This window comes from Papio anubis, chromosome 9 (assembly GCF_008728515.1).
Source record: "Papio anubis isolate 15944 chromosome 9, Panubis1.0, whole genome shotgun sequence".
Lineage (NCBI taxonomy): Eukaryota > Metazoa > Chordata > Mammalia > Primates > Cercopithecidae > Papio > Papio anubis.
In genome coordinates this window covers 45385444-45402591 of record NC_044984.1, presented here as the reverse complement: position 1 = coordinate 45402591, position 17148 = coordinate 45385444, and the positions used below count along the sequence as shown (strand labels likewise).

At 41.7% G+C, this 17148-nt stretch overlaps 1 protein-coding gene and 1 long non-coding RNA gene across 6 annotated transcripts in view; both read right to left on the bottom strand.

The window, feature by feature from the left end:
- The window catches only part of DIP2B (disco interacting protein 2 homolog B), a 248395-nt gene that overhangs the window by 189252 nt on the left and 41995 nt on the right, over positions 1-17148 (bottom strand). The gene's annotated exons all lie outside the window — the stretch shown is intronic.
- On the bottom strand, positions 989-7024 carry LOC110740682. Its single transcript, XR_002515645.1, has 2 exons — positions 6883-7024; positions 989-2230 (listed from the first exon to the last, which is right to left on the bottom strand). It is a non-coding gene; the product is annotated as an uncharacterized LOC110740682 (long non-coding RNA).

The window sequence follows — 17148 nt, the reverse complement described above, 5'->3', positions numbered from 1 at the left end:
GCCCTGGCTGGTCTTAAACTCCTACGCTCAAGCAATCCTCCCACATTAGCCTCCCAAAATGTTGGGATAACAGGCATGAGACACTATGCCCAGCCTAATATTTTAAGGACCAATTGTTGGTTAGTCAAACTGTTGAGAAAATTGGTATAACACCTAAGAAAACATCTACCTTTGAATCTTTTAAACATCATTACTTTGTTATGCAGCCCAGTTTAAAAAAAAAAAAAGGGACAAATCATTACACCATCTTCCTCTTTTCTGTGAAGATTAACTACTAAATTACAGGAGAAGAAAGAAAACAAAAAATAAAATGCTACCCAAAGGCCTTAGTGATGTACTCAGCAGAGAGGAATTAATAAGAAGTCTGTCCCTTGGGGAAGTATTGGGGTGATCACCTAATCACCCATGTTATGAGTTTAGAACTGAATCCACCTTGAAACATACTACTGGGTATGGAAAGAATTATATACAAATTGGAAGAGTTTGACGGCAGGCTCTCCTTGCCCTCAACCATACCTGGTGTTCCCCATTCTGGAGACTCTCTATTTTCCTCTTCTAGAAAATAAATCTCCAGTCTTCTGCTAGGGTGAAGAAAGGACATTCTCCTGGCTTCATAGAAGAAGAGCGAGGATCTGAAGTCTTTTCTTAAACCTTCAATGAATCCTTCCTTTTGCAACCTACTTTTGCCCCCATTTCCAGAGGGAACTGATGCACCCACTCCTGAGCCTTTTGGGTTTTCAAAATGTAAACGGCCTTGTTCCCCCATTGCCACTAAGTCAGCGATCGTTCATCTACCCACTTTCATCTACAGAGAACAGTGTTGCTGTTCTCTGTTCTGCAGTTCTGTTTTGTTCTTCTGAGTTAATGCCTTTCTTTTTCTTACTGTCATTTAATGAGGTATGAGAAAAAAGAGGCTATTAGAGATATTCATTCCACCATCTCTGACTGACAGCTCCCTCAACTGTTCCTCATTTCTATTTTTTGCTACTTGAGATGTTGGTAGAATACAAGTTCAGAAATACAGTGCTGCCAACGATGTGGCCTCAAGCAAACTAAGTCACCTTTCAGTACCTCCATTTCCACATCTGTAAACATGTTAGAGGGTTCCTAAGGTTCCCTTATATATGATTCTCAATTATTACCCCTGGCAGGAACACAGAAACTTAAATCATCCAGACATCTTCAACCAGCACTGCTGCATCTAGACCTATTTTGTTTTTCCTATTACTTGTGCTACCCCTAAGGGTACAGGAGACTGATCAAAACAATGTCATACCTAAAAAGCTTCTGAACTAGATTAATTCATATAATAAAACTCCATAAATCTTGAAATCTGTGAATATTTTTTGTAGAAATGGGGTCTCACTGTGTTGCCCAAGCTCATCTCGAATTCCTGGGCTCCAGCGATCCTCCCACCTTGGCCTCCCAAAGTGCTGGGATCACAGGCTACTGTGCTCAGCCGAAACTTGTGATAATGTATATTGCATTGTGCTGATGTTTGTTCACCTTTTACCATCTGTAACACTAACATTTATGTACCTATTTTCCTTGTTTTTTGTTTTTTATAGCGATGAGGTCTCTCTGTTACGTAGGCTGATCTCAAATTCTTGGGCTCAAGTGATCCTCTCACCTCAGCCTCCCAAAGTGCTGAGATTACAGGCAGGAGCCACCACAACTGGCATTTTTCCTTGTTCTGGAAGAAATGATTCAACAATCAGTAGTGCCAATCATATGGCAGAAAGGCAAGTTCAATCTGGGAGAAACAACAAGAACTGCAGAATCAATTTACCAAGCCACCACAAAGCTTATGTAACCAAAATTCCTCTACAGCTAAGTAGTTCATGCATACAGATGTAGTCACAATAACAGTAATAAATTTTTGTTGGCCTCTGCCTGCCATGGGCTCCAGCGGACCCCTCAGGCAATATCCCCCCACCCAGCAGCCCATTAGCCACAGTTCAGGAGGTGGCAGCCACCATCACCCACTCCTTGTAGATGTCCTCTGCCTAGGAAGGCCCTGCCACTGTTGTGAGAACATTAGTGTATAAAGTAAGAACGTACAGCCAATGCTTTATATCTGCCAAGCTAAGAAGACAGGGAGGGGATGGTGCCCACCCCAAAGTGGAGAGATCATCCAAGCCATAGTAGGTCCTCTGGGAATCTACTTACTCCTGCCTGGGTCCATGTACCACACACAGGAGAGCAGCTCCCAGACCGCAGCCTGGACCATCTATGGAAGGCAAGGTGGGTGGGGCACACAAATTAAAAATCATTTCAGCATTTTCTACTTTCACTCACCCTCTAGCCCATTTGCTTCTTCAAGTCCTATAAACTAGAAAGAGCTTATTATCTCCATTTTATAGATAAAGGATCAAGGCGCAGTGATTCAGAAAGTCTCACAATACCAACCAGGTGGCTCAAGCCTGTAATCCCAGCACTTTGGGAAGCGGAGGCAGGCAGATCATTTGAGGTCAGGAGTTCAAGACCAGCCTGGACAATATGGTGAAATCCTGTCTCCATTAAAAACACAAAAACAATGGGCCAGGCACGGTGGCTCATGCCTGTAATCCCAGCACTTTGGGAGGCTGAGGTAGGTGGATCACCTGAGGTCATGAGTTCAAGACCAGCCTGACCAACATGGAGAAACCCTGTCTATACTAAAAATACAAAAATTTGTTGGGCATGGTGGCACATGCCTGTAATCCCAGCTACTCAGGAGGCTGAGGCAGGAGAATCACTTGAACCTGGGAGGTGGAGGTTGTGGTGAGCCAAGATCGTGCCACTGTACTCCAGCATGGACAACAAGAGCAAAACTCCATCTCAAAAAAAAAAATTAGCCAGGCATGGTGGCATGTGCCTGTAGTCCCAGCTACTGGAGAGGCTGAGGCAGGAGAATCGCTTGAACTCAAGAGGCAGATTGCAGTGAGCCGCTGCACTCCAGCCTGGGTGATAGGGCTAGACCCCATCTCAAAAAAAAAAAAAAACTCACAATACATAGTGTCATTTAAGCCAATAAATTCAGCCCTTCTAACTCCCAGTATAATGACTGTTTTACCATTAGTAGTATTTATTTTACTTAAAAAGTAAATACCTATCTTCATAGTGGCAAAACACTACAAGGAATACGATGTATCAATAGATGAATAGTAAAAAGATGAGGAGTTGGCAGGGCTAGATGGCTCACGCCTGTAATCCCAGCACTTTGGGAGGCCAAGGTGGGCAGATCACGAGGTCAGGAGTTCGAGACCAGCCTGGCCAACATGGTAAAACTCCGTCTCTACTAAAAATACAAAAATTAGCCAAGTGTGGTGGCAGGCATCTGTAATCCCAGGTGGCTGGGAGGCTGAGGCAAGAGAATTGCTTGAACCTGGAAGGTGGAGGTTACGGTGAGCCAAGATTGCACTACTGCACTCCAGCCTGGGTGACAGAGAAAGACTCCGTCTTGGGGGAAAAAAAAAAACAATGAAGAGTCAGTCAGACATATGACACAGGAAAATGGGTAGCAAGAAGAAGAGAAGCAGTCAAGACATGCTAAATCAACAAAGATTTAATTTCTAAAGATTAGTGTGTGGTTTTTGCTGCTGTTCAGAATAGTTTCTTGAGCTGCTACACAAACATGGCCAGGCTATCCTTTGATATGTGTGTTTCGTATATCAGTGGAGCAGAGAAGCACACGAGAGAAGGGAAACTGACAAGAAGCAAAGGGAAAGAAGGGCTGCTCTGCTCAGGGAGGCCCCTAGAAGTAAGAGGAGGACATGAGGTGCCAAAGGAGTGTGGGGTGAAAGGAAACAAGAGGTGAGAGGCCCAATGAGATGGAAAAAGTAAGTATTAAAGATGACTGGGCTTGGAACAAGATGAGGGTAAAAGTCAGAAGTCAGAGGCGACAAATAGATAAAAGGCAGATAAAAAGTGACTAAAAGACAGCATGGGAGAAGAGAGGAGATAAAGGGCAGCTCAGGCAACTTCCAGTCAGAGATAGCAAAATGAGTGCACAGCCTCTGTTCTTTCTCATACCTCACTGAATGAGTAGGGAGGAAAACATAAGCATTAACCGTAAGGACAAAAAAGAACCAAAGTGACAGCAGCAACAAAATTTGAAATTTGGAAAGCAGGTAGATAAGCAATAAATGTCTCAGCAGAGCCAAGAAAGCTGAATCCTAAGTGGCAAACACAGGGTAGGGGTGGGAAGGTGGGGAGGAGACTTACACTATGAAAATACATAGGAAGGGGAGAACAAATTCCCTCTGGAAATGAGGGCAAAACGTTATAAACAGGAAGATTAACTAAAAGTTTAAGAAAAGTTAGACTCCTAGATCCTCTTTCCTCTTCCAGGTAGCCAAGAGAATGTCTTTTCCTCACACTACAGAAGACTGTAGTTATTTTCTAGAAGGGCAAAACAGACAGTCTCTAGAATGGAGGACACCAGGCAGAGTTGAGGGCAAGAATATAATATTCAGAAAAAAAAAAACATTAAAAATGGGAGATGTCAGTAGGGCGCGGTGGCTCACGCCTGTAATCTCAGCATTTTGGGAAGTTGAGGCAGGCAGATCACGAGGTCAGGAGACAGAGACCATCCTGGTCAACACGGTGAAGTCCCGTCTCTACTAAAATACAAAAAATTAGCCAGGCATGCTGGTGCACGCCTGTAGTCCCAGCTACTCAGGAGCCTGAGGCAAGGGAATCGCTTGAACCTGGCAGGCAGAGGTTGCAGTGAGTCTAGATGGCGCCACTGCATTCCAGCCTGGCAACAGAGCAAGACTCCATCTCAAAAAAAAAAAAAAAAAAAAAAAAAGGAGATGTCTTTTAGAGATGCACTCAACCAAAGTGAAGAAGTAAGCTCAAAAAGGTAAAGACATGAGACCCAGAATATACAAGATGCAATACACAAAGTAAAGGAAATCCCTAAGAAACTAGAAAGGGTTGATCCATTCTACTGCCATGCCACGCACCCAGTGACCAATCCATCTAAACCAAGGCATTTCAGAAGATTCCAGGAAGGACTTATTCAAGATGAAACTGACAGAATACCTGATGTGACCGATCATACAGAGGGAGATTCATGCAACTTACAGAGACATACCAATGACAAATACATAGAAAATAAGCAAATAAAACATCTTGCAATTACAGAGAAAACAAAATTTAAGCAGTAAAAAATAAAAATATACCACATGATTTAGCTATCAACAGCATTTACTTAGTCATAACATAAAAAATATCAATCTAATATTTAATCAAAATTTTGCTATAACTATATGGAGGGGAAAGTGGTATGGACATTTGGGTGGGTAGCTAAGGTGGGAAGCCAGTGTATGATGCAAAAGTACTGAAAATCAAGAAGAAATGTAAGCATGTTGCTTAAAGGTATGAAGGTAAATCCAGACAGAATCAGTCAAGGAAGTAAAAGAGGTTATCTTTGGGGAAGAGGAAACTGGGTAGAAGAGGTAAGCAGAAGACTGTTATCTGTGGTGACGGCTTATAAAATTACTTGCCTCTTTAAAATACGTGTGTGTAAAACTTTAATAGAAATAAAATTCTATTAAATAAAATTTCAGTAAAAAATTAAGAAAAAAGGAAAACAGCCCAAGCACACAGGCTCACACCTGCAATCCCAACACTTTGGGAGGCCAGAGTGGAAGGATCAAATGAGCCCAGGACTTCAAGACCAGCCTGGGCAACATAACAAGACCTCATTTCCACAAAAAATTTTAAAAATTAGCCGGGCATGATGGCACATGCTATAGTGCCAGCTACTTGAAAGGCTAAGGTGAAAGGATCACCTGAGCCCAGGAGATCGAGGCTGCAGTGAGCCGAGATCACGCCACTGCACTCCAGCCTGGGCGACAGAGTGAGACTCTGTCTCAAAAAAAAAAAGAAAAAGAAAACCAACTCAGGCCAGGTGCAGTGGCTCACACCTGTAATCCCAGCACTTTGGGAGGACGAGGTGAGCAGATCACCTGAGGTCAGAAGTTCAAGATCAGCCTGGCCAACATGCCAAAACCCCGTCTCTACTAAAAATATAAAATTAGGCGGGCATGGTGGCACGCACCTGTAGTCCCAGCTACTCGGGAGGCTGAGGCAGGAGAATGGCTCGAACCTGGGTGGCAGAGGCTGCAGTGAGCCAAGACTGCACCACTGAAGACTCCAGGAAAATAAATAAATAAATAAAATAACTCAAAATAGATTAAAGACCTAAATATAAGAAGTTTATTTTTAAAAATTTTAAACGTTTTTTAAAAAGAACTTTATAAACTCCTAGAAAAAAAACATGGAGGAAAAGCTTAATAATACTGGATTTGGCAAGTATTTCTTGGATATGACACCAAAAGGAAAGGAAACAAAAGCAAAATAAGATAAATGGGACTATATCAAACTTAAGAACTTTTGTGCATCCAAAGACACAATCAACAGAGAGAAAAGTTAACTTACAGAATGAGAGAAAACATTTGCAAATAATGTATCTGATAAAGGGTTAATATCCAGAATATAAAAAGAACTCCAATAACTCAACAATAAAAAAAAAAATCAACCCAATTAAAAAACGGGCAAAGGATCTGAACAGACCTTTCTCCGAAGATGGCCAATGAGCATATGAAATGATGCTCAACATCATTCATCATCGGAGAAATGCAAATCAAAACCACAATGAGACATCACCTCACACCATTAGGATATCCATTTAAAAAAATAACAAGAAATAACAAGTGTTGGTGAGGATATGGAGAGCCCTTGTGCATGCTCGTGGGATTGTAAAATGGTGCGGCCACTATAAAAAACAGTAGGGAACTTCCTCAAAAAATGAAAAATAGAGCTACCACATTATCCAACAATGCCACTTCTCGGTATACATCCAAAAGAACTGAAAGGGTCTTGAGGAAATACCTGCACACCCATGTTTACAGCAGTACTATTCCAATCGCCAAGACGCTGAAGCAACTCAAATGTCCATCTACAGATGAATAAACAAAATATGAAATATACATACAATGGAGTATTATTCAGCCTTAAAAAGGCAGGACATTGGGCAAGGCATGGGGGCTCACGCATGTAATCCCAAGACTGGGAGGCCAAGACGGACAGATCACTTGAGCTCAGGAGTTCGAGACCAGCTGGGGCAACATGGCAAAACCTTATTTCCCCAAAATATTCAAAAACTAGCTGGGCGTGGTGGCATGTACCTGTAGTCCCAGATACTTGTGAGGGTGAGGTTGGAGAATGGCTTAAGCCTGGAAGGCACAGGTTGCAGTGCACCAAGATCATGCCGCTGCACACTAGCCCAGGCAACAAAGTGAGACTCTGTCCAAAAAAAACCCCCCCCACACAAAAAAAAAAAAAACAATTTTTTTCCCCCCGAGATGGAGTCTCGCTCTGTTGCCCAGGCTGGAATGCAGTGGCATGATCTTGGCTCACCTCAACCTCCGCCTCCCAGGTTCAAGCGATCCTCCTGACTCAGCCCCCCAGTAGCTGGGATTATCGGCAAGTGCCACTATGCCTGGCTAATTTTTGTATTTTTAGTAGAGACGGGGTTTTGCCATGTTGGCCAGGCTGGCCTCAAACTCCTGACCTCAAGTGATCCACCCTCACTGGCTTCCCAAAGTGCTGGAATTACAGACATGAGCCACCACGCCCGGCCTAGAATCTGGTCTTTAAAATACTTCATTTCCTTCCTTCCTTCCTTCCTTCCTTCCTCCTTCCTTCCTCCCTCCCTTTCTCCTTCCCTCCCTCCTTCCTTCCTTTCTTTTTTTTTTCTCTTAAAGACAGGGTCTCACTGTGATTGCCCAGGTTGGAGTGCAGTTGCGCAATTTCAGCACACTGCAGCCCTGACCTCCCCAGGCTCAGGTGATTCTTCCACTTCAGCCTCTCAAGTAGCTGGGGGTACTACAGGCAAAGACAGGGTTTTGCCATGTTGTCCAGGCTGGTCTTGAACTCCTGGACTCAAGCAATTTACCCATTTCCACCTCCCAAAGTGCTGGGATTATAGACATGAGCCACTGTGCTGGACCATCTTTCTGGAAATACTACTGATAAACCTTAAATCTGTAGCTGAATGGAATTCCTAGAAGAGCAACACGTTACTAGCTCTTTGAGATTCATGTTGGCAGCATCTGCCACTGGGCTACAGTAGTGTTGACTAACTTCAGAGAAGCAGGCTGCCTCTGGAGTAACAGCCACCACAAGCACTGACTAACAAACCACTCCCTTCCCACTGAAGCAACACTGTTTAGAATCTGGTTCTACCAGGCCTATTCATTTCCTTCTGTTTAAGATAACTTTCAATAGGGTAAAATGAATCATGAGGGATGGAAAAGCCTGTTCGGTTATCCAGACCATTCCCCTCAGGACCCTAGAATACGGAAAACCTTTATAGAGCTATTAATAAACTAATGGTTATGAATATCTTAAGAGTCTAATCATTCTTTTAGACTGGGTGTCTCTCAAACATTCATAGTTAGATTCTGAGTAGTTCAATTTCTCAATTCACTTGTGAATGTCCTAGCCTCATGAAAAAGATGAATGGAAAAAAAAAAATCAGTGAAGAAACTATTCAATGAAACTGCAGGAAGCTTCAATTTTCAAAATTCCAGCTGGCCCCACGAGTACACTGCAGCCCTGAATTTAAAACCCAAGAAATCACATGGGAATTTTAAAAACTTAACTTTATCCATCACATACAAAACTCATCAGGTCCAAAAAGCAAAATTCACAATCTCTAGGTGTTTCATTTTCCTTCACTGGACAAGGCAATAACGCAGGGCAAAATGGCTGCCATCCCGCTGGCTAAAGAAGGAATGCTCAAGGCTCAGGTAACTTGCAAAGCCCAGAGTTCCTAGAAAACTGAAAAGTGCCAATGACACAGAAGAGAGAGTTAAGAAAATTTCCAAATTTCATACAACTAGGTACCTTGATTGTTAAATTTGGAATTGGACTTTTCCTTAGTTATATAAAGAACTTAAATCTCAATACCTAAAAGAGAAAAAAGAAAATTTAACAGAATGAAACATAATTTTGTGCACACAGACTTAAGCTATTTATAAGTGGTGATGATAAAATGAAGTTAAACAGGCTACCAATGTCATATTAAACATAAAATTCAGAAATCATGAACAACCACATGGCTTTTTTTTTTTTTTTTTTTTGGATGAAGTCTTGTTCTGTCACCAGGCTGGAGTACAGTGACACGATCTCGACTCACTGCAACCTCTGCCTCCGGGGTTGAAGCAATTCTCCTGCCTCAGCCTCCCGAGTAGCTGGGACTACAGGTGCATGCCACCACGCCTGGCTAATTTTTGTATTTTTAGTAGAGACGGGGTTTCACCATATTGGCTGGCCAGGATGGTCTTGATCTCTTGACCTTGTGATCCACCCATCTCAGCCTCCCAAAGTGCTGGGATTACAGGCATGAGCCACCAGGCCCGGCCCCTTTTTTTTTTTTTAACCAGCCCCCACTTTCATCCCTGACTCTTGCTCAGTAGAAGAATTCCAATTGATAGTCCAAAAATGAAGCAGCTGTACTCAGAGTTTCACTACTCCAGAATACTTTCTTCACTTAGTTTCAAAGGTCACACGGGTGTCTCATTACATAAAATTTAAACTTTAACTCCGAGTTATGAATAAGCTATAACCTGTGTTAAGGAAACCTGAACACACATTACTACAACACTAGAAAACTGCACATTTTCTGAACAAATCCTGTCACTTCTTAAAGAACTTAAGATTCCTTGTGATGTGCAGAAAAACACTTCTTAGTGTCTTACACTTTAAAAATGCATGCCAAGGCCAGGGGCAGTGGCTCATGCCTGTAATCCCAGCACTTTGGGAGGCTGAGGCGGGGAATTACCTGAGGTCAGGAGTTCAAAACCAGCCTGGCCAACATGCCGAAACGAAACCTACTAAAAATACAAAAATTAGCCGGTCGCGATGGCAGATGCCTGTAGTCCCAGCTACTCGGGAGGCTGAGGCAGGAGAATCCCCTGAACCCAGGAGGCAGAGGCTGCACTGAGCCGAGATTGTGCCATTGCATTCCAGCCTAGGCAACAGAGCAAGACTTAGTCTCAAAAAAAAAAAAATTAAATTAAAAAATAAATAAATAAAATAAAAATGTATGCTAATACCATGCATTCTGTAGCTTAACTGACTGCAAGTTACTCTGTATTTTTGTGTGTGTGTGTATATATACACATATACACAACATACATGAGTATGTATACAAATACAAACATTTTTAAAGGACATCGTTGTTAAAAGTTAAAGTAGCTAGCTGGATCCTTATCTCCCTTTTCCTGCTCTCCATTATTTTTAGTTTTTTTCTTAAGATCATTTTATTTGAAAAATATCAGAAAAGCATACACAAAAAAGAATCACTCATAATTATCACTTTTTTTGGAAGTATACCTAGTAAGAAGTAAAAGCTCCTTACTCTAACCCCTCTAAACCCAATTCTAGATGAAATTGCCACTAAACTTGATGCGTTTTTCCTATTTATAAAAATATATACACATTTTATTTAGTTTTACTATTTAAAAGGCAGGGTCTTGCTCTGTTGCCCAGGCTGGAGTGCAGGAGTGCTGTCCTAACCCACAGCAGCCTTGGACTACTGGGCTCAAACAATCCTCCCATTGCAGCCTCCCAAGTAGCTAGGACTACAGGCATGCACAACCACCCCTGGCTAATTTTTGTATTTTTTGTAAAGATGGGGTCTCACTACATTGCCCAAGCTGGTCTCGAACTCCTGTCCTCAAGCAATCCTCCTGCCTCGGCCTTCCAAAGTGCTGCGATTACAGGCATGAGCCACTATACCCAGCTCACATCCTTTTTTAAAAAAGAAATGAAATCATGCTATACATAGTGTCACAGCCTATTTTCACTTAATATATTACAGATTTTTTTTTAGCTCAGTACAATTTATAGCTCTAGCTCTTTTAGTAGACTTTTTTTTTTTTTTTTAGCAGTTTTAGGTTTACAGCAAAACTGAACAGAAGGTATAGAGATTTCTCTTATACACTTTGCCCCCACACATTCTAGCTCACTTTTTAAATGGATGAATAGTAAGAATAAATCATAATTTCACTATTTTTCTATTGACAAGTGTTTAAGGTGTTTCCATTTTTTGTTCTTACAAATAATGCTTTGATTAACATCTCTCTACGTATGTTTTTACCATTCATCCTATTGTTTTGAGGGACAGATTCCTAGACATACAATTGTTGGGTGCCAGGTTACACAAAATTAACCCTGCTTTGAGTTACTGTTAAATTAGCTTCTAAAAAAAGATGGTATCAATGAATATTTCCACTAAGTATTTTCAAATTACTCTAGTGTTGTCCAGTCATCATTCAGTTACTTCCCAGAAATATTTCACTGTTTTAAGCCAAACTTTAATTTGTATTACCAACTGAATCAATAATCAATCATCAAAGTTAAACATACAAGTTTATTGCCTCTATAAAAAGGGCCCCTGCCCAGCAGAAAATGAAATGCATTGTTTAGAAAGTGATGTTTTCGGCCGGGCGCGGTGGCTCAAGCCTGTAATCCTAGCACTTTGGGAGGCCGAGACGGGCGGATCACGAGGTGAGGAGATCGAGACCATCCTAGCTAACACGGTGAAACCCCGTCTCTACTAAAAAATACAAAAAAAAAAACTAGCCGGGCGAGGTGGCGGGCGCCTGTAGTCCCAGCTACTCGGGAGGCTGAGACAGGAGAATGGCGTAAACCCGGGAGGCGGAGCTTGCAGTGAGCTGAGATCTGGCCACTGCACTCTAGCCTGGGCTACAGAGCGAGACTCTGTCTCCAAAAAAAAAAAAAAAAAAAAAAAAAAGAAAGTGATGTTTTCACTGAAGCCAAGGAAAGAAAGGATTTCACCAAAGTTGGTGGTTAATAGTACCACAAAGGTCAAAAAAGAAGGGAGGTCAAGGCGGGTGGATCACCTGAGGTCAGGAGTTCAAGACCAGCCTGACCAACATGGAGATACTCTGTCTCTACTAAAAATACAAAAATTAGCCAGGGTGGTGGCACACGCCTGTAATCCCAGCTACTCGGGAGGCTGAGGCAGGAGGATCGCTTGAACCCGGGAGGCAGAGGTTGTGGTGAGCCAAGATTGTGCCATTGCACTCCAGCCTGGGCAAAAAGAGCGAAACTCCATCTCAAAAAAAAAAAAAAAAAAAGAAGGGAGTAAAAATAAGGAGATAAGGTGGACGAAACCTCCGAGTAAGCAGTTTCAGAAAAGTAGTAAATACAGCCAAATAGACAGTGGTATATTAATTGTTTTGTATTATAAGTAACGTGTTTCTAAATTATTTATACATAAAACCAGTTATAACTTCACAAGAGATGTCTCATTTATTTTTCTTTCTTTACTGCCCCCTACATTGGCCCTGAAAAGTGAGACATGGGGCTGTGATACATTCATAATAAGTTTTAAAAATATTCCTACTTAAGAACAGCCCACTCCCTCCTCTCCCATACAAAAAAAAAAAGAGAGAGAGAACTAACATTTATTGGGCACCTATTATCTGCAAGGCAATCAGGAAATACTTTGTATGCATTAATGTATTTAATCCTAGCAAGAATGTGACCTCCTATTTTACAGATAAGGACATTGAGAGGCCCAGAGAGGAAAATAACTTGCCCAAAACTAAGTGCTAGAAAAAGTATATTGGTCAGGTTCTTCACTTCACCTCACTTACAGAAGGTAAATATGTGGGACATATGTCACTCCTGCAACAATTACTATTCAGTGACAGGACTTCTGAATCACTGATCTCAGGTTTGCCTCAGAATTCTTCACAACTCATGTAACAAACATTTACATGTACCCCCTGAACCTAAAATAAAAGTTGAAATTTTTTTAAAAAAGAATGTTTCACAACACAGAACTCCCACCAACAGGGAGGAATAAGCATCTAAAACTATATGCTGTACCTGAAGTAAACCATGCTGCCTTTCACTTGATACTAATGATATTTCTGAAAAGCAGGACCACTTCTTGCTATACTTTTGCATATTTGCACATGTGTGCATATACAATAAGACGTCTCCATCTTATGTGAAGAAGGAAGTACGTCTGGTTGGCAGGGATTAGAACAAGATAATGCAATCAGCGCTGAGTGGAAACAAAGTTGACAGAAACTGCCACCTGCTATATTCAGTTGTACTCATTTCCATGGAAAGAACGGTAAAATCAAGAGAAGGAATTCTGGCCAGGTGCAGTGACTCACACCTGTAATCCCAACACTTTGGGAGGCCGAGGCGGGCAGATCATGAAGTCAGGAGATCGAGACCACCCTGGCTAACACGGTGAAACCCCGTCTCTACTTAAAAAAAAATGCAAAAAAAAAAAATTAGCCGGGCGTGGTAGCAGGCGCCTGTTACCAGCTACTCGGGAGGCTGAGGCAGGAGAATGGCCTGAACCCCGGAGGCAGAGCTTGCAGTGAGCCAAGATCGCGCCACTGCACTCCAGCCTGGGCAACAGAGCGAGACTCGGTTTCCCAAAAAAAAAAAAAAGAAGGAATTCTGCTTTTATTTCTACCACGCTATACACAAGTCCTCAATAAATCTTATTTTAGGCCAGGCATGGTGACTCACGTGTATAATCCCAGCACTTTGGGAGGCCAAGGCAGGTGGATTACTTGAGGTCAGGAGTTCGAGACCAGCCTGGCCAACATGGTGAAACCCCACCTCTACTAAAAATACAAAAAACTAGCTGGGCATGGTGGCACACGCCTGTAATCCCAGCTACTTGGGAGTCAGAGGCAGGAGGCGAGCTCAGATAGTGTCATTAAAAAAAAAAAAAAAAAAAAAAAAAGTCCGCCCCCAAAAAATAAAAAATCTGATTTTACCTGCACTGTTGATTTTTCTCTGTTAAAAAGGCATTCCATAAGTACATTCTGTAAGTCTATTTCACTGAATAAAAGAGTCTGAAATCTACATAATTCTTACTTATAAATATAACGGAACTCATGATATAAAGCAAAAACGCAGAAAGTAATACAAAAGTAATTTAACTATAATTTTAAAATACCACTGAGTTACATCATTCAATCAAAACCCATTCATTAAATTACTACCACATACTGAATATTCACCTAGACAATAGGAACAGTCATATAAGTAAGATTCAGTCCTTGTCCATAAAAAGCTCAGTCTAGAGCCAGGGACAGTAGGTCATGTCTGTAATCCCAGCACTTGAGTCCAGAAGTATAAGACCCTCAGCTCTAAAAATATTTTTAAAATTAGCCAGCCAAGAAGGCACATGCCTGTAGTCCCAGTTACGCGGGGAGGGTTGCTTGAGCCCAGGATTACGAGGCTGCAATAAGCTATGACTGCACCACTGAACTCCAGCCTGGGGAACGGGTCAAGACCCTGTCTCTAAAAAAAATAATAATTAAAGATAAATAAAAAGCTCAGTCTGAGAGACATATAGAAGATTACATACACTTGTATGGTAAGTACAGGGATCAACAACACTTCTTTTTTCAGTGCCAGATATGAAACATTTTAGGTTTTACTGGCCTAAAATCAAGGCTGTAATGTAGGCATTTCTATAATCATTTAAAATGTAACAATTTTTATAATGTAAAAACTATTCTTAGTCATAAAATGTACCTATCACAGTTAGTGTTCTCAGCACCTCTTTGATGTCAACAACTCCAAAAGATTAGAAATAAATTCATCAATGACTCAAAAAAAGCATTATTTTTGCCGGGCTCGGTGGCTCCCACCTATAATCCCAGCACTTTGGGAAGCTGAGGGGGGTGGATCATCTGAGATCAGGAGTTCCAGACCAGCCTGGCCAACATGGTGAAACCCTGTCTCTACTAAAAATCCAAGAAAATTAGCCAGATATGGTGGTGGGCGCCTGTAATTCCAGCTACTCAGGAGGCTGAGACAGGAGAATTGCTTGAACCTGGGAGATGAAGGTTGCAGTGAGTCGAGATTGCGCCACTGCTCTCCAGCCTGGGCCGCAGAGCAAGACTCTTACCTCAAAAAAGAAAACTGAGTATTTACTATGTGTCTAGCACTGTGCATGGACCTGAGAATATTAATTAGGCATTCTTGGTTCTGAGCCCTTCTGTTCAGTCTGGTGTTTCACTTGAGAAACCACCCCCAGCCGAGCAAGACACATCAAACTGTGCTTCAAGGGAAACTGTTGCTAGAGGAACTCTGTGAGATCTGACTCAAAACAGTTTGTGACATGCTGCACCTTGTCCCCTTTCTGGTCTCTATCTTTGCCTCTCCTACCTCCTATCTACTCCAGTCCTCCCAGTCTGACGTCTAACTTAGCAGCTTTTCCCGCTATGACCCTCCCAATTTACTTCCTGGTCTATTTCCTATCTCCCTTGCTCCTTCATAGAAACTGTTTTCATACAGTATCCTGATAACTGACCTCTGACTTGGTCCTGTTTGTTCTTCTTGAATACTAACTCAGGAGGCAAAGGCAGTGAGTGTCCTGGGGTTTTATATCAATCCCTTAGGAGGGGTGGTTAATGGAAAGAGCACTGGCTTAAAAGGCATGAAGAAGTATGGCCTTAAGAAAACTTTAACCTCAAAAAAAAAAAAAAAGAAAAAACTTTACAGGTTGGGTGCGGTGGCTCACGCCTGTTATCCCAGCACTTTGGGAGGCTGAGGCAGTTTGATCACCTGAGGTCAGGAGCTTCAGACCAGACTGGCCAACATGGTGAAACCCCATCTCTACTAAAAATACAAAAAAAAATCAGCTGGGCCTAGTGGCGGGCACCTGTACTCCCAGCTACTTGGGAGGCTGAGGCATGAGAATCGCTTGAACCCGGGAGGCAGAGGTTGCAGTGAGCCAAGATCACGCCACTGCACTCCAGCCTCGGCGACAGAGCAAGACTCCATCTTAAAAAAAAAAAAAAAAAAAAAAAAGAAGCTGCTTTCTCAAAAACATATGTAAATTCTGCTTGTCCTTACAAATAAATAAATGTTTTTTATAAAATTAGCTGGGCATGGTGGTGCGTGCATACACACCATGGTACAGCCTTGGGAGGCTCAGGCAGGAGGATCGCTTGAGCCTGGGAGGTCAAGGCTGCAGTGAGCCGTGATCATGCCACTGTACTCAGCCTGGGTGAGAGACCCTGCCTCAAACAAATAACAGTAATTGTTTTTCATCTAACTTTTTTATCCTTTACTTCTCAATAACAGTAAACACTTAGTGAGCTCTAATTATGGGCCAGCCATCATGAATTATCTCATTTAATCCTCACAAAAACCTTATGAAGTGGGTTCACTATTATCCAAATTTCAAAGATGAGGAAACTAAAGCTTAAGGAGGCTAAATAACATACCCAAATTGCTAAACTTATAAATGAAAGAGCTAGAATTTCAACTTACTCTAGAGCCCAAGCTCTTAACCACTGACTGATACTACTTTTCTATCCTTTGCCGTTAGTATCTTTATTTTTGACTTTTGGCTTGCAGCTCTCTTAAATTGTATTCTACCTCTGTAGAAAATGGAAGTCAATTTAATTTGTTTAAATAATCCCTAATTTTTAAATGGATAGATTAAAACATATTGAGATCCTAACCCAGTACACAATTTAAGCATTAACTTGTATGTTCTATACTGTGTATATACGACTGTGTAAACACGACTGTGTATACTGTGTAAACACGACTCTAGTAAGTCAGTATCTTCAGGGATTGTGCTTTTAGTAGTCTCCAGGGTTAGAGATGAATTTATGTTCATCCACCCATACACTCAGCTTGTTCCCCATGCAATCAGGGCCCATATTTATTTGTAAGACAGCTAGCACTGCTGGGGAGGCAAAACTAACTACAACAGAACGTCTGCTCTTATTATCTGGCCTCCAAGTAAGCAACCCATAGGGAGATAGGATGTGTGCACATTTTTACCAAAATAGCATCGTCAACTCCTAAACATTTACTGTGTGATCAAGAGACCCCACTGAAAGTAAAATTTCAAGACACAGAGAGAAGACATCTGCAATGCATACAACCAAAGAACTCATATCTAGAATATATAAAGAACACCTATGAATCAATAAGAAAAAGACAAACACAACTTTAAAACTGCCAAAACACTGGAACAGATACTTCACAAAAGGGGATATCCTAAAGCCAGTAAACATATGGAAAGGTGCTCAATATCATTAGGCATCAAGGAAATGCAAG